Genomic DNA, 22,434 nt, shown 5'->3' on the forward strand with positions numbered 1-22,434 from the left:
CGAAGGAGCACAGGTGAGCTGGGCTGCTGCCCGTAGCCTTCACGCCCCCAGAGAATGGGTCCATGTCTGGGAGGCCCTATGGGAGTACTTTGATTGGGGGATCAAGGGAGTACCACCCAGGTGCACACCCTGCACACTCCCACCACCACCTGCAAACCTCCCCCACCACCACTCACTCACTGCCTCCATCACCCGCACTCCAGCCCCACCACACACACACACACACACACACACACACATTGCCCCCACCACCAGCTCACTGGCCCCACACGTAACTCATGGGGGATGTGTGAAAAATGAAACTGATTCCTTGTTAAACAACCTAAATTCTCGCCTCTGAGCATGGAACATAACAACCACCATCAGAACTAACTATGTACAATGGGGGGAGATAACTATATACGCTAACTATTTACTAATGGGGGACATGGGGCTGGCCGAGGGTGAGGGTGCTGGTGGCTGTGGCCTTATCCATGGGCTGCGGTGTGCCCGGGCCCTGGCACGTGGGGGTCATGCCCTGGGGGTGTGGGCCCTGTGGGGGATGTGCCTGACAGTCCACTGCCATGGTCTGGGAATGGCCATCGGGCAGATGTCTGGCTGGAGCTGCAGGAGGGGATGTCCAGCAGAAGCTCAACCTCCGTACTGGATCACTTGCATGGTGGGGCGGATGGTCCCTGCTCTGGCGCTGGAGGTGTGGGGCTGGGCTCTGGTCCAGACTCAGGCTTCACATCCTGCTGGGGCTCCTCGGTGTTAGCCGATGGCCAAGGATGTTTGGTGAGGTGCCAGCTATGCACGTTTTATACCATCCGTGACTTTAACCGCTAGGATGCACTGTCCCTTCGCGGCGGGCAGCCCGGGCTAGGCTGACGGATGCCCCAAGGTCCTAAACACCCGTGACTTTAACTGCTAGAGCTCAGAGCCCCTTCGCAGTGGGCAGTCAACACTGACTGACAGGTGCCCCAATGGCAGCACTAAGAGCCTTTCCACACCCGTGACTTTAACTGCTAGAGCTCAGAGCCCCTTCGCAGTGGGCAGTCAGGATTGACTGACAGGCGCCCCAAGAGTTTGCCCCGTGGAGGCGGCACAACTCAACGCTAGGCTCTTAGTACTCTCACCTAATGGCCAGGCTTTATAGCCAAAACGGCTGAGGTTCTTTAATTGTGTTGGCTGCTTTACAGTAAACCAGAGAAACAAGTCAGGCTTATGTACAAATGGTTACCAAAATTTATGAAACTAGATTCTAATCATGTGGTTACAAAATTGCTAGTGCCTACTTGTTTAAATGTATAGATGTTAAACACACAAACAAGTTACAAAACTGAAGCCACAATCCCAAAGAAAGAAAACAAAGTATAGAGCCTATTTCAAAATATGTGTACACTACAGATAGGAGATCAGGTGTGGGTGCTTCTTACCCTCCTTGCATCTCTCGATTCCAGCGGTGCCAAGCCAGGATCGGTCACTCAATTCCGCGGAAAGACGAATAAGGGACAAGGCTCAGGGACCCTTTTATCTGCAGAAGCCTTGGGAGGCTGTCACTTATCTGGCCAGGAGATAGATAGTGAAAAGCACTCAAAAATCATGGTGCTGTAGGTCCCATACTTATACCTCTGAACTCCTTTATTCTCTTTCTCCTTTCTTATGCCAAATTGGGGCTGGTCTGTCTGGGCGACACCAGCTCTAGCAAGAATAGTTTACACTTGCAAGGGAGAGAAACAATAAGTTTCGACTACTGGACATTTCTTTTATTAGGGTAAATATTTTCCCACCTAGGATGTTGGTCTGTGTGCATCACATTATTTAGTAGGGGCTAAGAGCCAGGTCTGTCACAGCTTCTCTGTCTGCTGTGAGCCTAATCATTGTATATGTTCCCAGAGGCACATTGTAGCAGCACACCTGTGCTTTCTCACAGCTTCAAAGGCTGTGCTGGAATTTATGTTAAGTGCCCTGTTGTTTTGGCTCCCTTGTGTTCCCAGCAATGCTGGTCTGAGAGGGGGCTGGGTGCCTGGCTACACTCGGCCATGGTGTCAAGGAAGACCAGGAGAGAGTAGGTGTCCCTGGGGCCCAGGATGGCTTTGAGGTCCCGGTAATAGGGGCAAAAGGTGGGGACAGCCCCCAGACCAGATGGGCAAGTCCTGAAGACAGGTGTAACCCTGCTGCAGCTCCTTGACCTTACTCCTGATATGGTGAGGTGGGTGGGAAGGGTGACCCCAGGGGGTCAGGCCCTTGGCCAGCTGGGTGAACACTTCTGCATTCCATTGTTTGCTTCCCATTACGTGGAGCACCTCCTCCTCACTCCAGAGGTCACAGAGCTCAGAGTCAGCACAGGAAGGTCCCCACTTCCTGTTCCAATGGCTGGAGGCCTGAGAGCCATGGGGGCACTCAGGGGTCTGGCTGACATCTGGTCTCTGTAGGAGGACCTCATGGTGTGGCTGCTGCCTGCATGGTCTCAGTTTCCTGCTTCAGGGTTTCCAGGTCCTTGCAGCTTTAAGACCTGATTGGTGCCCTTGCAGGGCCCATGACTTCAAAGGAGAGGACTTGCAGAACCTCTACACAGCTCCTACTTGTACTATCTTTGTTTGTACTAGAGCCAAGGACAAGAACACACATTTCCTGCCTGAGGCCAGGACAACAGTGGAAGCTTTTTGAGAACTCTGAGGCAGCCTGAGAATGTTTGTGCAAGGAAGTAAGGAAGCAAGCAAGCAAGTGCCTAGCAGGGGGCTTGAACCCATGATCCTGAGATTAAGAGTCTTATGCTTTACCAACTGAGCTAGCCAGGGCACAGCAGAAAAGCTCCCCATAGCCTATCACAGAGTAGAAAGAGTCAAATGTGCGTGTCAGCTGCATAAAAGTCAAATGTGTGGGGCAAAGTGCTCACAAGGGCCAGACTCCAGTCTTTGTTATCTGGGTTGCAGGAGGAGAGATGCAAAGAAAACAGACTGTTGGAGTGAATCTTGGCCAAGCCTCTCACTGGTGCTGCGAGCTCTCCCGAACACCTCACACACCTACGGCAATTTCTGCCCAACAAATTAATGCTGACACCATTGATCTCAGCGCAGAGACAGTGCAGTCAGTAGAACACGTTTCTTTTTCATAAAGAGTTAACACACATTTGCAGGGAGTTTTCAGTGGTAAATTGCCTCTTCGTGACTCTCCAGAGAAAGGGAAATTAGTGGCTCACAGACTGTTGTGCTTTACAACAATGGGTGATGGGATGAGAAAGGAGGACATACAGGCATAAAGGGTAACAAGAAGGCCTTTTACAAATATATTAGAAACAAGAGGAAGACCAAGGACAGGGCAGGGCCATTGCTCAGTGAGGAGGAAGAAACAGTAACTGGGAACTTGGAAATGGCAGAGATGCTTAATGACTTCTTTGTTTCGGTCTTCACAGAGAAGTCTGAAGGAATGCCTGACATAGTGAATGCTGGTGGAAAAGGGGTAGAGTTAGTTTTTGAAATAAAAAAGAACAAGTTAAAAACCATTTGGAAAAATTAGATGTCTGCAAGTCTGATGAAATGCATCCTAGAATCCTCAAGGAGCTGATAGAAGAGGGAGCTGAGCCGTTAGCTCTCATTTTTGGAAAGTCATGGGAGACAGGAGAGATTCCAGAAGACTGGAAAAGGGCAAATATAGTGCCCATCTACAAAAAGGGGAATAAGAACAACTCAGGAAATTACAGGCCAGTCAGCTTAACTTCTGTGCCAGGAAAGGTAATGGAGCAGGTAGTTAAGGAAGTCATCTGCAAGCACTTGGAAGGTAGTAAAGTGATAGGGAACAGCCAGCATGGTTTTGTGAAAAACAAAGCATGTCAAACCAGCCTGATAGCTTTTTTTGAGACGATTACGAGACTCGTAGATAAGGGAGAAGCAGTGGATGTGGTATACCTAGACTTTAGTAAAGCATTTGATACGGTCTCGCATAATATTCTTATCGACAAACTAGGCAAGTCCAACTTAAATCGTGCTACAATAAGGTGGGTGCATAACTGGCTGGCTAATCGTACCCCAAGAGTAGTTGTTGATGGTGCTCAATCCTGCTGGAAAAGCATAAAAAGTGGGGTTCCGCAGGGGTCTGTTTTGGGACCAGTTCTGTTCAATATCTTCATTAATGATTTGGATATTGGCATAGAAAGTACGCTTGTTAAGTTTGCAGATGATACCAAGCTGGGAGGGGTTGCAACTACCTTGGAGGATCGGGTCATAATTCAGAATGATCTAGATAAATTGGAGAAATGGTCTGAAGTAAACAGGATGAAGTTTAATAAAGATAAATGTAAGGTGCTGCACTTAGGAAGGAATAATCTGTTTCACACATACAGAATGGGAAAAGACTGTCGAGGAAGGAGTACAGCAGAAAGGGACCTAGGGGTTCTAGTAGATCACAAGTTAAATATGAGTCAACAGTGTGACGCTGTTGCAAAAAAAGCAAACACGATTCTGGGATGCCTTTGCTGGTGTGTTGTGAACATGACACGAGAAATCATTCTACCGCTCTACGCTGCGCTGGTTAGGCCTCAGCTGGAATATTGTGTCCAGTTCTGGGCACCCCAATTCAAGAAAGATGTGGAGAAATTAGAGAAGGTCCAGAGAAGAGCAACTAGAATGATAAAAGGTCTGGAGAACATGACTTATGAAGAAAGGCTGAAAGAATTGGGCTTGTTTAGCTTGGAGAAGAGAAGATTGAGGGGGGATATGATAGCGGTTTTCAGGTATCTTAAAGGGTGTCAAAGGAGGAGGGAGAAAACTTGTTCTTCTTGGCCTCTGAGGAGAGAACAAGAGACAATGGACTTAAGCTGCAGCAAGGGAAGTTTAGGTTGGACATTAGGAAAAAGTTCCTAACTGTCAGGGTGGTCAAGTACTGGAATAAGTTGCCAAGGGAGGTTGTGGAATCTCCCTCGCTGGAGATATTTAAGAACAGATTAGATAGATGTCTATCAGGGATGGTGTAGATAGTGGTCGGTCCTGCCGTCGGGGCAGGGGACTGGACTCGATGGCCTCTCGAGGCCCCTTCCGGTCCTAGTGTTCTATGATTCTATGATTCTATGACCCTGATTCATTCACTCTTCAGCTCCACTGGGGAGGGCAGCACCTTAACCGAGTGTTTTCCCTGCCTTCAATTTGCCCAGCATCAGCTGGGTCAGGCTCTGACCTGCCCCAGGTGAACGTCGGTCGTCCAGCGCAGTTAGTCAAGAGGGAAGGAGAACGGGACAAAGAGGCTCCTTCTCATGCTCATTTTCCTCACCCTGGTTCCTCTCCAGCCTCATGGGCAGAGCGGAGGAAGGAGACTCCCTGTAGGGAAGCCCCGGGGGTGTCTGAGATGGCCCCAGCCCTGCAGCCTGTCCCACATGGCTGGTGTCAGGGACTCTCTATGAGGTCATCACCTTCCAACTTCTTTTAACCAATCAGCTGAGGTGCTGTAAAAGGCCCTTGTGATGTCACTCCCACACCTGCCCCTGGCCAGCAGGGCTCATGTCCTGCCCCTGGCAGCCCCTTTGCATGGCTGAGCTGCTACCCCTGTGTCACCCCCACTCTCTCAGGGACATTCTGGGGCTCTAGCCGGCTGCACATGGGAACAGCAGAGGCTGCTCTGTGCCACAGGCTCTTTGCAGAGATCGTCTCATCTGACGCCCCTGCAGATCACAGGCCTCCTGTATGGTGCAGTAGGGAGTGTGGCACCAAAGCGCACACCAGACAGGCACTTGGTCTGCACTGGAAGGCGCCCAGGGCTAGAGAAAGCCCCACACCCCTGGGGTGTTTGGAGGACATTAATGCAGTAACTGGAAGGGAATGGACCCAAAGTCCACACTTGTGGGTCTGTATCATAATTCACATGCAGAACAACTCTGTGCTCAGGTCTGCACATTTCACCGTTTTATTTCTCTCTCAAGTTTAAATTTAATTCTTTGAGCAGTGAGTTCTGAAATTCCTAATCTGGCCAGAGTAATGACCAATAGATTGATAGATAGATAGACACCAAACATCAATCAATCAATCTATCGAATTGGGAATACAGCTACAAATCATAAAATTCCTTCCCTTTAATTTTAGTTAAATTGAATTCCCCTTTAATTGCAGCAAGGGAGGTTGGAGATTAGGAGATATTTCCTGTCAGGGCAGTTAAGCACTGGAATAAATTGCCTCAGGTAAGGGCAAAATCTCCATCTTTGGAGATGTTTTAGAATTTGGATAAATATAAAGAAGGAAACTTTTTACATTGGTCCCCACTTTTCATCCCTGAAATTAGCAGCTCCCCCAGAACCTGTCTCATGTGATCGGAACCTACAGAAATTTCAGTGATGTTCATATATATAAAAATCCCATTTGGGCGTGTGGAAGAAAATAAGTCTGCGGAAAGGAAAAACTGAGAAGCAGTAACAGATTTCATCATTTTTAATGAGGTGGATGAGCCTGCGACCCAGCAGCTGACTGGGCTCTGCCCCCCTTAGGGAATTTCATAAGACTTAAGACTTTGGATCTTCTGTGCCCTGCTTCTTGGCCTTGGAGTCTCAACTCTTCTCTTTAGTGGACGACACATCCCCTGCAGCCCCTGGGGGAGGTAGGGAAGGGGGAAATCACATATGCAGGAATCGCCCCTGTGTTTCCCATTGGCCAGGAAGGGGGAACCACAGCCAATAGGAAGTGGTGGGTGGTGTGTTCAAAATGTCACGATGTGTATGGAGCCACTTTCCCCTCGCCCCCAGGAGCTGCTGCTAGTGCGAGGTGAACCTGCTTTACCCCACTGCACCACCCCATGGCTGCACCAGAGTTTGATATGCCCCCAATCTACGCTGCTGCACAAGGGATACTGCTGCGACTCAATGCCCTGCAGCCCCCGGAGGATTTGCTGGTGGCACAGGACTGTCTATGCAGAGTCCCCGAGCCTGTATATCAGGTCTGGCATCTCCAGGGCCTCTCTGCTCCCTGGCAGCATGGCCCACACAGCACAGAAGCAACACAGGGCTGGGACTGGGGACTCAGGTGCCCAGCTCCCATTGCAATGAATGGAATGAAATGGGAAATGCTGAGGTGCCCTATGCAGCTGCGCAGTCAGCATATGGGTAAGGACGGCCCTGCCACCGTGTATTTCACTGGCAGGGAGCAATCTAGAGCCCTGATGGGAGGAGATTCTAGCATGCACATGTGGTGAGGCTGGCCAGCCTGTTGGGAAGGGACTTTGGCCCTCTCCATCCCTCCTCTCGCTTGGCTACTTCCTTCACCTGACTGAGAAGGACTTGGGCCCTGGACACATCCCCACCAGCCTTTCCCCATCCCAGGAGATTACGTTGATCACAAGGTTCTTGTCCTGTCCCCACTCTGTTGACCTGACCGCCAAAATTCTTGCTGTCCAAAAACACCCTACAAGAGCCCGGCTCTCCAGACCATGTGGCAGAGGAAGCCTTTATGGTCACTACCTCTACATAAGGGACAGGCTTCCAAGTGGGTCTGGACCAGGTGAGGCTGAGCGTTGCCCGGACCCAGCCGCCCAAAGCACAAAGCCAGCCCCCCAGAAGCTCGCACTGCACCACACACCTCCCACAGGAAGGTGCAGTAGGATCACCTGCCAAGTGGCACCTGCCCTCCACAGCAGCTCCAGTGGTTTCCTTTAATCTCCATTTCCTCCCCAGTTCTGCTGGACTCAAAGCTCCAGGAATTAGGGAACTGATAAACACAGGAGACCACTGCCCCAGCCAGTCATGGTCCCCAGCACTTCTGCAGAGGTTGTTGTGGAACTCTGCAAATCCTCTTCAGTGACATTCAAGTGTCTGAGTGTCTGGCTGTTCTACACAAGTGGTTCAGAGACGTTCAGGGGGGTGGGACTTCATTCTCCTGCTGGTGTGGGTTGATCAGCCGTAAGTACAAATCTTGTGCATGTCTTTGGGTTGCAACCTTTCCTCAAGAAGTGAGACTGAGTCTCCCCCCCCCCGACACTCCCTTCCTTCCCTTGGAGGTGGTGGGATTAGAAGCCTTCCAGGGCTCTGCTTTCTGAGTTTTCAGCTCTAAGCTACTGGATGAGGAAGAGAGCGGCCAGGCCGGTGGGTTGCTGAACCAGGGGACAGGACAGACCAGCAGGAACTGGTGGAGTGACAACAAAGTCCACAACTAGCTTAACTGTTTTCCAGCCAACAAAGCCCAGTGCAGGTTTGTCATGTCACTGGTGGCGGAAGATGGTGGAGCTTCAGAGGGGCCCCGTCCCGCTAGTAAAACAGTGGCTGGCTCAATGGGAGGAGAAGACAGGAGGGTTTCAGCCACAGCAGTGGCCTCCCTAAGAGCAAATCAGGTGTACATAGAAGCAATGCCCCTTTGGCTTCATGAAAGGGGAGGGCTTTGGATCAGTGGGGGATGCAGGCCAATTACTGGGAGGGTCCCTAAAAAGTGAGATAATGGAGGAGGCATTCTGGTGGGACTGATTTATCCAGCATGAGGAAAAAGCCCTCACTCAGGTGCACCTGCGGAAAAGAAAACCAAGACCCTGGAGAAAGAGAGATTTCCAGCAAACCTCTGTGCTACCAGGAGGTCCCACATTGACTTGAACTGAGATGAAAAGATTCAGAGTTCTAAATGCTGTCCACTTCACCCTGAGACCTGACATTTGAATCTTTTCTGGGCACCTGTGACTCTTCATTGACTGGTACCGTGCACTCCTTAGCTAGCCATATTGTCATGTGCACATTCCTTCTGAGAAAGGTAGAGTTGCCTTCACAGAGTAACAAATCTCTCAGAGGTGGAGCGTTTGACTTCAGCTGAAGAGGTGCCACATTTCAGGTGGTTTTCTTCAGGAAAATATATTTTCACCTCCATCTCCAGAACATTCAGGTTTTGCCATGGATGTCTGAAATGGACTTCAATTCTTAAAATTTTCCTCTGCAAATGTACCAGCACTGAGGAAATCTGTCCCTCAGCTGAGATCAGTTCCCAGCCTGCAAGGCTCAGGTTTCTGTTCCATCGAACACACAAGTGGTGGCTGAAGAAAGGACCAACACAGCAGAGAAAAGGCCCTGACAGATCCCAGCTGCAGAGCACCATGCATTGGCCCAGAGCCTCCAAAGCAAGACATGAATGAGCCAGGTTAACCCCAGACCCACAGCCAGGGGTCAGGAACTTTCCTTGAGAATGAAAGAATGAGCAGTCCATGCAGTGACTCCTGCCCCAAAAGACTCATTTATGAGTAAACCCCGGGGTTCCCACAGAGGCCAGAGTGTAGAGGGAGAGGGGTTTCTAACCTGGAACAGCTGCCTGGCATGTCCCCTGCTGCTCAGATAGACCACAAAATAGAACCTAGATCAAGAACAAACACTGAGAGCAAAAAACCACATGAAGAGACCACAAAAACTTTCAGTCCTCAGAATGCACCAAACCAATCCTCCCAACACAGGCTTGCAAGGATGAAGGTGGCCAGCGAGGCTGAATCACTGCCTAGGCTGCACCTGCAGGAAGAGGCTGGGAGCAGAGATTGTCAGCAGGAGCAGAAGGGGCTATAAGTCAGGGATGGAAGCTGGTAACATGAAGGCTGCAGGTAAAGGGCAGCCCCTTGCAGGGCTGAGTGTTCATAGCCAGCACAGCTAAGTGAAGGGGAGTTGTAGGAAGCAGTCCAGGAAAGGAGAAGGGAAAGCTGAGAAGGGAAAGCCCAGAAGTGCCAGATGTGGAGTCCATGCTGAGCTGCAACCAGAAGGAGGGATTCCTCCAACAGTCACAGAGGTGTGGCATAGATCTGGCTTGTGGCAGGGAACAAGAGGACTACCTGTTTCACTGTGGGAGTGACAGTGAATTAAAGGACTGTAGCCCAGAAAGGGGGAAATACCAAGTCATCCAGAAAAAGGCAGAGGCAGAAGCTGGACGTTTGTGGCTTCTGCCAGCAGGTTGTGCTGTCCCAATGACCAGGAGGGACATAGATGTTGGGAGCACATCTTGACAGAGTAATGCCTGAGCTGAGCCATCCAGTAGCAAAAGGCTGCTTCATCATCCTGAGCAAATGAACAGAGGGAAAACATGCAAAGAGACATCAGTCCCCCCAAATGTCTGGGTAAGATATCAGAGAAAGGCAGAAGAAGGGCTTGAGCCCAAGAGCTCTCCCACCCCTAGAACAACAAGCCACCAACAGCCAGTGCTCTGATAAGTACTGCACCTAACTTCACCTTTCCAAGGTCATTTCCAAGCTTTCTTCACAGCCCTGAAGCAAGAAACCAACTTCCCACTCGGAACAGGTCACAAACCACTCTGTCAAAACAAAAGTCAGTCAAGTAGCACTTTAAGGAATTGCAAAATAATTCCTGAGGTGAGCTTTCATGGGACAGACCCACTTCTTCAGACCACAGCCAAACCAGAAGAGACTCGATATGTCAGGCAAACAGAACCAAAAACAGTAGTCAAGGAGGACAAATCAGAAAAACATGTTCAAGGTGAGCAAATCAGAGAGTAGAAGAGTATGGGGGGGCAGGGAGGTCAAGAATTAGATTAAGCCAAGTATGCAAACGAGCCCCTTTAGTGACTCAGAAAATATCCATCCCGGTTCAAACCACGTGTTAATGGGCCAAATTCGAATATTAAAGACAACTCAGCTGTTTCCTTTTGAATAGAGGTGCGAAAATTTTTTTTCAGTAACATGCATACTCTTAAGTCATTAATAGAATGGTCCACCACATTAAAAGGTTGACGAACTGGTTTGTGGATCCGGAGTGTTTTGATCTTTGTTTTGTGCCCATTAACCCTTTGTCTAAGGGACTTAGAAGTCTGTCCAATATACAAAGCATCTGAGCATTGTTGGCGCATGTTGGTAAGAGAAACGCAGGGAACACAAAGTCAGGGAGAGCAGCAAACACACTCTGTGGCGGGAGCATCAGGGAGTTCAGCTCAAGACTTCTTGCTCCCTGAGCAACACTCGGCCTTGCAAAACTCATCTTTGGAGGAAAAGCAAACATCACATATCACAGTATTAGACAAAAACAAAACCAACCAACCCCCGCCACACAAACGCCAGCTGCACTTGACTTCTCCTTGCCAAAGCCTTCCCCACCCTTCCTCCTGCCTGGAGGGAGATTCAGTTGGTGCTGCTGGGCTCAGTCATTCACAGCTCTGCCTGGTCTGCGTGACCCCACTCAGCACAAGCTGAGCTTCCTTCTTATAAGGAGATCCTTCCTTATTAGATCCAAATGCCACCAAAGCTGGGCAGCCCAAAGTGTTGGGGCTGGCAGGGAGTCAGGTGTGGGCACATAGCAGAGCTTTATCTGATATTTTGAGGAAAGAAGTAGAAAGAGTAGTGGTACGACTATAGAAAAACAAATGCTCGAGAAATAAGATCGTGCGAGAGATGATCAAATACAGCACAGAAAGTACGTGTCAGGAAATACACCGACTATGTGAGATTGCATGGAAGGAAGGAAAGTCCACTGAGGAATGGACAACAACCGCGCTGGCGACAATACACAAGAAAGGCAGTGCACAGAAGGTTTGCCCTAACAAGTCATCTAGGCAAGCTACTGCTGATGATACTGATGGAGAGATTGAGATCAAAAAGAAAAGAACATCTAACAGGCAAGCAGGTGGGATTTGGGAAAGATAAAAGGACCATACAGCAAATATAGATGCAAAGATTAATAGCAGAGAAACCTCGCTGAAAGAACATCTGCAACTGCTTCATTGATTGGGAAGGAGGCTCTTGAAGAGTTCCACCAGAATTTCAAGTTTCTACCCGACCATCAACCTTAGTCTGGACCAGTCCACAAAAGTGATCCACTTCCTGCACACTACTACAACTGTGCAGATAAGCGATGGTCACTTAAATACCACCCTATACTGAAAACCCACAGACCTCTTTGCTTATCTATACGCCTCCAGATTCCATCCAGAGGAGACTACATGATCCATTGTATACAGCCAGGCACTAAGGCACAACCATATTTGCTCTGAGCCATCAGAGACAAACATCTACAAGACCTTTACCAAGCTTTCCTCAAACTACAATATCCACCAAAGGAAGTGAGGAAACAGATTGAGAGAGCCAGACGGGTACCCAGAAGCCACCTGCTGCAAGTGGTCTCACAAGGAAAACAAGAGAACACCACTGGCCATCTCACATACAGCCACTACTTTAGACCTCTCCAACGCATCATCCATGATCTGCAAACCATCCTGGACAATGACTCTTCACTCTCACAGCCCTTGAGAGGCAGGCCTGTCCTCGCCTACAGACAGCCTGCCAAACTAAAACAACTCCTCACCACCAACTAAAGATCACAACATAGTAACTCTAAACCGGGAACCAAGCCCTGCAAGAAACCTTGCTGCCAGTTCTTCTCGCATATCTACACCACGAATATCCTCACAGGACCTAACAGCAACCACACCATCAGGGGCTCCTTTACCTGCACATCTACTAATATAATAGATACCATCGGGCACCAGAAATACCCCACTGCAATTTACATTGGCCAAACTGGACAGTCTCTATCTGAAAAACTAAATGGACATAAACCAGACATCAGAAAGGGTAATGGAAACAAACCTGTGGGAGAGCACTTCAATCTCCCTGGACACTCAGGAACAGATGTAAAAGTTGCAGTCCTACAACAAAGACATTTTAAAAATTAAATGGAGAGAGAAATCTCTGAGCTGCAATTTATTTGCAAATTTAACTCCATCAACCAAGGATTAAACAGAGACTGGGACTTCCTGGCTCCTTCCAAAAGCAGCTTCTCTGCCCTGGGTGTTAACAGCTCCACATTAGACTCTGAAAATGGGCCACATCCCCCTGTGTGATCTGACTTACTTTTTCCTCTTTTGATCCAAACTATTGATCATGGGCCATTTCCACCTGGACAGAATAGACCTTGTCAGCTCTGGCCCTCCCTTTTACTGGGACCCCACTCTTGGTGTTAGGAGAATCATACCCACACCAACTGAGCGAGCCAGCCTGCACAGTGACAGCTCACAAGGGCCCTTTCAGAAAGGAGCAAGAGGCAGCTGCAGGGTCCCTGGGGGCTCTGGAATTAGCTTGTTACCCCTCCTCCACGGCTCAGAATCCCCACAGCAGGTGGGAGAGAAGATGGTCCAAGTGCTCTTTTGTGCCCTTGCACACAGCTGAGCACAGGCACCTCCAAATGGCCCCTCTCCATGGAGAGCTTCCTGGGGAGCAGCCAAGAAGAAGGAAGTGGGGAGGGGTCTCCTGTTGCCTTGTGGGAAAAGTCTGCACTGGAGAATGTGGGTATCGATCCCACTACCTCTTGCATGCTAAGCAAGCGCTCTACCATTTGAGCTAATTCCCCTCTGGGTAAGAAAATGCTCTGCCCCAGCCACCTTATTGTTGAGTCCATATGTCCCTGCAGCTCCCCTGACTCCTTTCCTAAGATGACACTTGTAAAACCAGTTCCAACCAGCTGGCTGAGCGGTTTCGACATTGGTGATAATAACGTCATGGTGATGGCTTCAAGCTCCAGGTGAGCCTTTGGGGCATCTTGACTAAGTGGCCTGGCTACTATGGATGGGGAGGTTCCAGCACGCACAGGGAGCTGTGCAGTGCCAGCCTTGTGGGAGGGCTCTATGGGAATCCCTGCCTGCATCACAATGCCACTGCCGGGGGGTGCTGGTGGGTACTTTCTAACAGCTCTGGCTCGTAAACACACCAAGATGGGGCACTCCAAAAACAGCTCTAGAAATAAATCACACACGTGGCCAGTAATTAAAAGCATAAAAATATGCCCCAGAGCCCCAATGTGAACCCCTCCTCCCACAGACACTGACTGTCCTTGATCTCCTCTGCAGCTACTCTCAGAAATAAAGCATCTGCCAAAGCACCACATGTTACAGACCTCTGCAGTTCACAGGGCCACCCCTGTTGCATGTATATCACCTGCCCATGTAGATCTGAGAAACTCTGAGCTCAGGGAGGTGACACAGGCAGTGGAACCTGGTCAGAGGCCACCAGGCACTGCAAAGCCAGGCTGCCAGGCACCAGCAGCCCCAGGCAGTGGCATTGTGACGCAGGCAGGGATTCCCACAGAGCCCTCCCACAAGGCTGGACCTGCACAGATCCCTGTGTGTGCTGGAACCTCCCCATCCACAGTAGCCAGGCCACTTCACCACGATGCCCCAAGGGCTCACATAGAGCTTGAAACCGTCACCATGGCATTATTAGCAGCTGTGTCTAAAGAGCTCAGCCAGCCAGCTGGTAGGAACTGGGCTAACAAGGGTCATCTTTGGACAGGAGCCAGGGGAGCTGCAGGGACGTATGGAGTCAGCAATGAGGTGACTGGGGCAGAACATCCCTTTTTCTAGAGGGTGTTCGCTCAGATAGTAGAGCGCTTGCTCAGCCTGCACAAAGTAGTGGGATCAATACCCACATTCTCCCATAAAACTGCTGTCTTTGTAACTTCCTGCCCAAGGAATCAAGGGGAGCTGCTTTTGCGGCCCACCCCCCCGGAAGCTCACAATGTACAGGGGGTTTGGGTTTGTCTGTGTTGAGTGATGTGCACTGGCACAAGAGAGCACTATCATCATCTTGTCTCCCAGCTGGTGGGAAGAGGAAGTGCTCTCACGTGCAGGCTGGATTTGAAAGAGGAAGTCAGGGCCATGGGCTGCCTCAGGTGAGAGAAAGTGGTGATGCACAGGTGAGCCATGTCCTGAAAAGGGAGATACCCCTGGAGCAGGTAGGAACAAGCTGCAGGTGGGTCATTTTGGTGGGCAGGTTTAGCACTGCATATGCAGAAGGTTCTGGAGTTGGGGTGACAGCTGTGGGGTCTGCTCCTGCGGGCTCTGTGTCTGTGGTAGGAGAGCAGCCAGGGCAGCTGCTGCTCCAAGGGCATGTGCTCTGGGTGATCTGGGAGCAGCTGAGTTCAGGAGCAGGCAGCAGACTGGGGTCCCTCCAAAGGAAGCACATTGCAGCAGGGGCTGATGTTGTTACACCTCTGCCAGGGAACATGGGCCATGTTAATGTTGTGCTCAGGGGAAGAGAGGGAGGGGATAGGCAGGGTCCGAGGGGAAACCTGGTAGGGGCCTAGGACAGCGGGTGAGGTGCAGCAGGGTCTGAGGGAATTCCTAGCCAGGCCTCAGGGCTGTGGGGAATGGGAGACACAGTCTGAGGGGGAGATTCCAGGTTGGGGTTCAGGATGGTGGGGGAGGGGCTGTGGGAATGCCTGGGTGGGATGCTGAGCAGTGGGGGAGGGACAACAATCTCACTCCAGGAACCACACTGTACCTACAGCTGCCTGTTGCTCCTTTCGGAAAGGGCCCTTGTGAGCTGTTTCTCTGTAGCTTGGATAGTTTACGTGGGTAGCACATGGTGCTCATAAAACCATGGGGTCGAGCCCTTGCTAGCCAGTAGACAAGTGCAGGGTGTTCCTCTGTTACCCTTTGCTGGACTGCTATAGGCAGCAATGTCCAAAGACATGAAGGAAGTTGAGTGGCTTCTGGAGACCTGACCAGAGTCTTGCTCAGGAGGCTTCACTCTGCTTTGCAGGGAGGAGCCCTGCCCTTTAATCCCTTCACTCCATTATCCTTCCTAATGCCCCTTCACTGGGGTGCTGATGAGTGACAACCTGACCTGCAGGGCTTGTTATCTTCTAAGCAGCTGCTGCTGTGCCTGTGACAGACCTGGATTTATGAGGGGGTTCTACACAACAAAGTTATTTCAAAAAAGCTATCCCAGCCTCTGCACAAGGCAACCGCTGCTTTGAAATAATTCAGAAATAAATAGGGGATGGCTTATTTTGAAATGGGTAAACCTCCTTGTACAAGTACAAGTACAAGTAACAGCAGCTGTGTGGAAACAGGGGCTGCGAAGACAGGGGTAAAACCAAGTTTGAAATAAGCCATCGTGTGTCCATTGGCTGCATCTGAAATTAGCTTCCTGTGTGTAGATGCAGTATTAGGAAATCTTGGTCTTGCCACTCACTGATGCTGCAGTTCTCCCAAACACTTAAAGCAACCAGAGTACTATTACCTAGAGTAAACCTCCTTTAACCAATCGTCTGGATCGGACTCTGACCCTCCCCACACAGACGCTGCCGTCCAGCGCAGTTAGTCGTGGGAAAGGAGAAAGGGCCAAAGAGGATCCTCTTTGCGCTCACGTTCCTCACCATGAATTCTCTCCCCAGCCGCCAGGGCAGAGCTCTCAAGAAGGAGACTCCCTGAGGCAAAGCCCTGGGGGGTCTCTGAGATGGCCCAGCCCTGCAGCCTGTCCCACCTGGCCATTGTGCTGGACTGTCTGTGAGGTCACCACCTCCCCACCTCCTTTAACCAGTCACCTGAGGTTCTTCCAGAGGCCCTTGTGATGTCACAGACACACCCACCAGTGCCCTGCAGGGCTCATGTCCTGCCCCTGGCAGCCCCCTCTGCAAACGCACCCCAAGGGTCTGCAACAAAAAAGGCACATAAAAAACACAAAAACCCGAACTCCTCCCATCCTCAGTGTCCTGTGGGATCCTGGCACTGGGGCAGGTGGGGAGAGAGGAGGGGAGACTGGTGGATTCTGACCTGTACTCTGCAGAGGGCACAATAAGTGAAAGGAGCAGAGAAGACCTCCCCTGGCAATGTCTCTCCCTGCTGGGGAAGGTAAAGGCAGATGGAAAAGGAGCGTTGGAAAGAATCTAGTCACAGCCTGGAGCTCGGGAAAAGGCCGTTGTGATTGGTGTGGGGAAGGTGCTGCTGTGGCTGCCAGAAGAGCGTCTGTGCCTCACAGCTTTGTGGTTCTGGGGGTGCCTGTGCCAGCCAGCTCCTCCAGCACGTTTGTAACACAGACACAATTCCCTGTCAGCAGGAGCTCTGTTCTGCCCTGTTTGCGGGAGCAGCTCCTGCCCCAGCCCTGCCTCTGCAGAGACACCCCCAGCCCTGTCCCTGCACACCATGTGCACACACTAGTGAGTGACAGGGGGCGTCTCACTCCCAGGCACGACCAGCTCTGCCCCCACCCCAGTGGTAATTCACCTCTCACCCCAGCTGTCCCCAGTGCTGACCTGACACACCTGAGATCCCTCTTGTAGCTTCCTTTTGCTTCCTCACCAACATTTCCTAACCCTGCTGGGAAGCAAAACCCCTGCAGTGGACATGAATTGTGCAGGTGGGAGACGTTCTGACACAGCCCCTGGGCAGGGCCCAAGGTTTCAGCTGGTGACTGTGCAGTGCAGAGGGAGGAGGAGTTCGGCTGCCAGCGGGGAGAGGTGGCAGGTGTGAAGGGGAACCCGGGCAGGGCTTGTGGCTGAGGGAGGAGGGGAAAAGGGCAGTGGGGGGGGTTGGCAGGGTCTGAGAGGACAAGGGGATCAGGGCAGTGGGAAGGGGTGGGAGAGACAGGATCTGAGGGACCCACTGCAGGGCCCAGGACAGCTGGCAAGGGGCAGCCGGGGCTGGGGGAACTCCAAGCTGGGCTCAGAGCAGTGGGGGATGGGTGAGGGAGTCTGAAAGGGGAGGCCAGGCTGGTGGGGGAGGGGAGGAAATCCCAGTCCAGTGGCCCAGCAGCTGCCTGTTGCTCATTTCCAAAAAGGCCCCTTGTGAGACTTTTTGCACCTGGCCGGCTAGCTCAGTTGGTCAGAGCGTGGTGCTAATAACGCCAAGGTCATGGGTTCAAGCCCCATGCTGGCCATGTGCAGGTCTTTTCTGCTTTCCTTCTTGTGGCTGCTCTGGGCAGGAGGCCAAAAGAGCTGAAGGAACCAGGCTGAGAGGCTGGCAGGGAGCAAGTCAGAGCCACCACCCCAGGATAAGGGAAGGGCTGCAGAGTGGGCCTGTGTGAGGTGAGGGTCTGCAACTGTGCAACACACACAAGAGGTAGAGGTGACAGGATGGGTGGGTGGGTCTCTGCAGAGGTGGGGTTGACTGGCAGTCCTTGGGGAACGGGGAGAGGCCTGTGGGGAGGAGAGGAGAGAGCAGCAGGCAGCTGGCAGCAGAGCTCAGGGGAAGAGGCAGAGCTGGGATAGGAAGAGGTGAAATGGGAGCAGGAGCACAGGTGGCCTCAGAGGGAACAGGCCAAGCAAACCAGATCCCCTCCCACTCCTCAGGAGCTTCCAGCACTGGCACCAGCCTCCCCCGTGCAGCTGTCACAGGCCACAATGGACATTCTGGTGCTTTACGTGATGCCGACAGGCCCTGACCAGAGAGGTGCAGAGTTATTTCAGAAGAGTTTATTCCAGAATTATTCCTCCAAAATAATCTAGTTCACAATAACGCCTTCACGCCACAAGGCAGCCCTGAAATAAACAAAACATATTTCAAAATGGCACCTCCATGCACAGCAGAGCCTGTCTGTGAGTAGAGACCCTGGAGGCCATGCTGGGGATGTCACTGCACAGCAGAGTAGTTTTGGAATACGCTATTCTTGAATAACTTATTTTTTAATAGCCCCAATTACCTGCCTATACAGCCCCATTCCAAAATCTCTGTTTTGGAATTGGCACTGTTGGAGGAGAATGAGGTTTACTGCCTTGCAAAAAGCTGTCTGTTATTTCTATATTATTTCAGTGACCTGACCAGCTGTCTCAGGGTTAGGACCTTATTTGGAGGTTTCAGGGTTTGAGTCCCAGGCTGGGAAAGCTGCATTCACCTTGCCTTGTGCATCAGGAACCCGAGAACCCTGCCCATGCCTGGGGCCAAGTGCTGGGTCCCAGACTGTCAGGTGAAACCTGAGAAAGTTAAAGAAAGCACCATCCTGGCCTTCTGCAGCCTGCTGTGATCGAACAGGGGTTCGTACTCTGCATTGTGGCTGCAGCAACCTGGTTTCAAATGCAAGTCACAGCAGTAACAGTCCAGTATTTGAGTCGTGCTGCTTTTATTTCACCAGGAGGATGGTGAAATACTGCAATGCTTTACCTAGACAGGTGTTGCAATCTTCATCCCTAGAGGTTTTCCAGTCCTGGCTTGAACAGACCCTGGCTGGGATGATTTAGTTGGGGCGCTGTGCTGCTTCCCTCTCTGATCCAATGCGAGAGAGAAAGTGAGGTGACTCATGATGCCTGCTGGATCTAGGTCTTTGGCTGAGCTGGCTGGAGGGGTTGGGGCAATTGGTTGGTGCTGAAGAACTAGGCGGTGTGCCCAGAGATCCCTAGAGGGCTCATGCTGGTGTGATCTGGTGAGACTGCCCATGTAGCTCAGCAAAACTCTGGATGCAGGGAGGTGACCCAGCCAGCAGCAGCTGTCCAGAGGACACCAGGCACTGCAAAGCCAGGCTGCCAGACCCCAGCAGCACCAGGCAGTGGCATTGTGATGCAGGCAGTGATGCCCATAGAGCCCTCCCACAAGGCTGGGCTGCCTCTGGTGAGAGAACGTGGTGATGCACATGTGACCCATGCACCTGACAGGGAGACACCCCTGGAGGGGACGGGGTGAGTTGTGTCTGCATCACTTTCGGTGGGCAGGTTTAGCAGGCAGAAGGTTCTGGAGCTGGGGTGACTCCTGTGGTCTCTGTGTCTGTGGTAGGAGAGCAGACAGGGCAGCTGCTGCTCCAAGGCCATGTGCTCTGGGTGAGCTGGGAGCAGCTGAGCTCAGGAGCAGGCAGCAGACTGGGGTCCCTCCGTCAGAAGCACGTTGCAGAATGTGGAGATGGTGTTACCCCCTGCCAGGGAACATGGGCCGTGTGCCCTGCTCTCAGCTGAAGAGGGAGGGGATAGGCAGGGTCTGAGGTGAAACCTAGCAGGAGGCTTCACTCTGCTTTGCTGGGAGGGTCTCTGCCCTTTATTCCCTTCACTCCATTCCCATTCCTAATACCCCTTCACTGCGGTGCTGATGAGTGACCGCCTGACCTGCAGTGCTGGGTGTCTTCTGAGCAGCTGCTGCTGTGCCTGTCTTGTTTTGAACTACATATTCAGCACCTCGTTACCATGCGGGCTTCTGTGGCACTTCGACAATGACGCGGCTCGCGGCTGCGCGACTCATCCAGACAGGGATCCTTTTCCAAAGGACCCCGGCTCCTTCGAAGTCCCCTGATTCCTGTCTGCTCATATGCTCAAGTTTTATGAAGGGGCGAGTGTAGACAAGTCTGAAGTGATGTGTCAGGGCCTGCAAAGACTGGGAAGACTTGTAAGTGGGGCTTTTGAAGGGGGTAGGGAGAATGTTTTGGGTGGGTGGATTGGCTCTTTCCAGTATAGGACGGCTGAGCCTGAGAGGCAAAGGGCACCGCTCCATCTGCTTGAGCTGGGACACTTACTTGAGGCTTGGTTGTGAACTCTGGGTGTGGTATTTTCCAAGCTTATGCCATATGACTTTTCTGCCTCGTTCATGAAAAGCTCATTTTCTACACTCAGACTCTGTGCTTGTGAGTGGGGAAGCATTGCCCCTGCGAGGCACCCAGGGCTGTGCGAATTTCCCAGGCTCCTGGGTGGGGGCTTGAGCCAGTTCTATGTGAAATGAATGAAAAGGGACCCCTAGATGTTGAAGAAGGTCCTGGATGCTGCTGTTTCATTCAGATGAAAGGCTTACACTACACAGCTGTAGACCCTCTTATCAGACTGAGCTCCTTCATGAGTCCCTCAGTAAATCAAAGGGGTGACTATCCTCCAGTCTCTTTCATAGAGTACTAGAAGTGGAAGGGACCTCACGAGGTCAACAAGCCCAGTTCCCTGCATGTTTCATTGCATAGACTCCCCAAACATCAATCAAAACTGCAGCAGCTTCAATGAAACATTAAAAAGCATTTATTCCCCACAAAAAGATCAGTTGCATGTGTTTCGAGGTGGTATTGGTGCAGGAGTCCAGAACTGTTACAAGAGAAAGAAAAGAGAAATTCCAGTCTAATTCCTAAATGTGCTCATGCTGAGCCAGATTGGAAGGTTTCCCTTCCCCATAACTTCCAGCAGTTTGTGCTTCCTGGGATGCTTTTCCAATTAGGCCACGTCAAAGGCTTCTTTGTCTTTCCAACATTGTTGCTGCCTTCAGTGTAGGTACAGGAGGAGAGGAGAAATGATCCTGTCAATGTCCCTTACTTTACACGCTCCTCTGGGTGCCAGAAAGATCCTCAGTGTGTCTCAGAGCCAGGTACCTGAGGGCAAACAGGCCAATGAGCAGCTGCCTTTCATGGCAATTGTGAACCTGTTGCCGACATGTCCCTTCCTGGTGAATGGCCAGGGATGGTAACTTAACATCTAGCTGGGGGCGGGTCACTCCTTTGTTGCTACTGCAGAGTTAGTCCCTGGGCGTTTCTCAGATTCACAGCAAAGAAAGAACAAACACAAAGAAAGAGCAAATTTTTTGTCTTCCAAGGTAAGAAAGGTACATTTTTGAGAGAATTTTATCCCTCATTGTTTGTGCTTGTTTATGTACTCCAGTGGCCTAATGGATAAGTCATTGGCCTTCTAAGCCAAAGATTGTCGGTTCAAATCCCATCTGGGGAGAAGCCTTTTTTTTCTCCTGTCAGTCTCAAGGTAAAGGATGATGTGAGCTTACAAAACCAGACAGGGTCACTTGAGCAGTTCTGTGCCAGGGGTGCTTTCTGAAGAGCATGAGGTTCCATTTACGCAAATGAGTTGTGGCATGTTCATATCACTACCGCATTCAAATCTGTGATGGGGTTAAGGCTTCCTGAAGCTCTGCAGGCAGGAGTGACTCTTACTCAGCAGGAGAAGAGCACATTTATGAGCTGACAGGACACAGCATCTTACAGAAGAGTCAGTACAGCAGGCAGAGACAGCCAGTCCAATCCATGCTGGGGAGAGGAGGCCCTGAGGGCCCCCAGAGCTGGGTCCTTGCCCCCTCCTTTGTCTCTCTCCCTTCCAGCCCAGACTTAACTGCTTCCCAACTCCCACTTTCAATTTAAACTCCTTGGGCTCCACCTCCCCCTTTGTCTGCAGTTCAAAGGTGTTACCTGGTCACCAGGTTACCCTCAGCAGGAGCCCCACACCCTCTCTGAGCCACTCACACACACACACATGCCCCTCCACATCACAGTATCTTCTGAAGTGGCGCACTCCCATAGCCCCTGCAAAAGAGAGGCTCGTGTGGCCACATCCTGCGGGTATCAGACAGAAGTTGGGCTGTGGAGAAGGAGAAAGGGGTTGCTTGAGAAGAAGCAGATCATGAAAATAGGACACTGTGGGAAAGGAAGAGACTCAAAGCTGTGGGTACCCAAGAGACTCTTGTTACTACCTGCCTTCAGCCTGAGGAGACTGATGGAGTGAGCTCTCTCCCGCTGGCAGCACAAGCCCTCTCCTCTTCCTGCCCTGGGCTTTGACGTTCCTCTGTACGCAAGTGATAGACACTCTCTTTTGAGTCATTGATCTTCAGGCCCCTGCAGGACAAACCCGGCTTCCCCAGCTCCTTTTCCTCCCCATGTCCAGAGTGCTTTTACAAATGGAGTTTAATTAAACTTTCTCTCTCTGGAACAAAAAAGCAGTAAAGTAGCACTTTAAAGACGAACAAAATAATTTATTAGGTGAGCTTTTGTGGGACAGACCCAGTTCTTCAGCCCATAGCCATAGCAGAACACACTCAATATTTAAGGCACGAAGAACCAAAAATAGTAATC

General features: G+C 51.1%; 3 non-coding genes across 3 annotated transcripts; 1 reads left to right on the top strand and 2 right to left on the bottom strand.

Annotated features, from left to right (window-relative positions):
- Positions 1–2,707: 2,707 nt before the first annotated feature.
- TRNAK-CUU (transfer RNA lysine (anticodon CUU)) lies at positions 2,708–2,781 on the bottom strand. Its single transcript has one exon. It is a non-coding gene; the product is annotated as a tRNA-Lys (tRNA).
- A 10,407-nt stretch (positions 2,782–13,188) lies between these two features.
- On the bottom strand, positions 13,189–13,261 carry TRNAA-AGC (transfer RNA alanine (anticodon AGC)). Its single transcript has one exon. It is a non-coding gene; the product is annotated as a tRNA-Ala (tRNA).
- A 4,233-nt stretch (positions 13,262–17,494) lies between these two features.
- Positions 17,495–17,568, top strand: TRNAI-AAU (transfer RNA isoleucine (anticodon AAU)). The gene has a single exon. It is a non-coding gene; the product is annotated as a tRNA-Ile (tRNA).
- Positions 17,569–22,434: the final 4,866 nt, after the last annotated feature.

The sequence above is a fragment of the Carettochelys insculpta genome, unplaced genomic scaffold (assembly GCF_033958435.1).
Source record: "Carettochelys insculpta isolate YL-2023 unplaced genomic scaffold, ASM3395843v1 scaffold_0035, whole genome shotgun sequence".
In the NCBI taxonomy this organism is placed as follows: Eukaryota; Metazoa; Chordata; order Testudines; family Carettochelyidae; genus Carettochelys; species Carettochelys insculpta.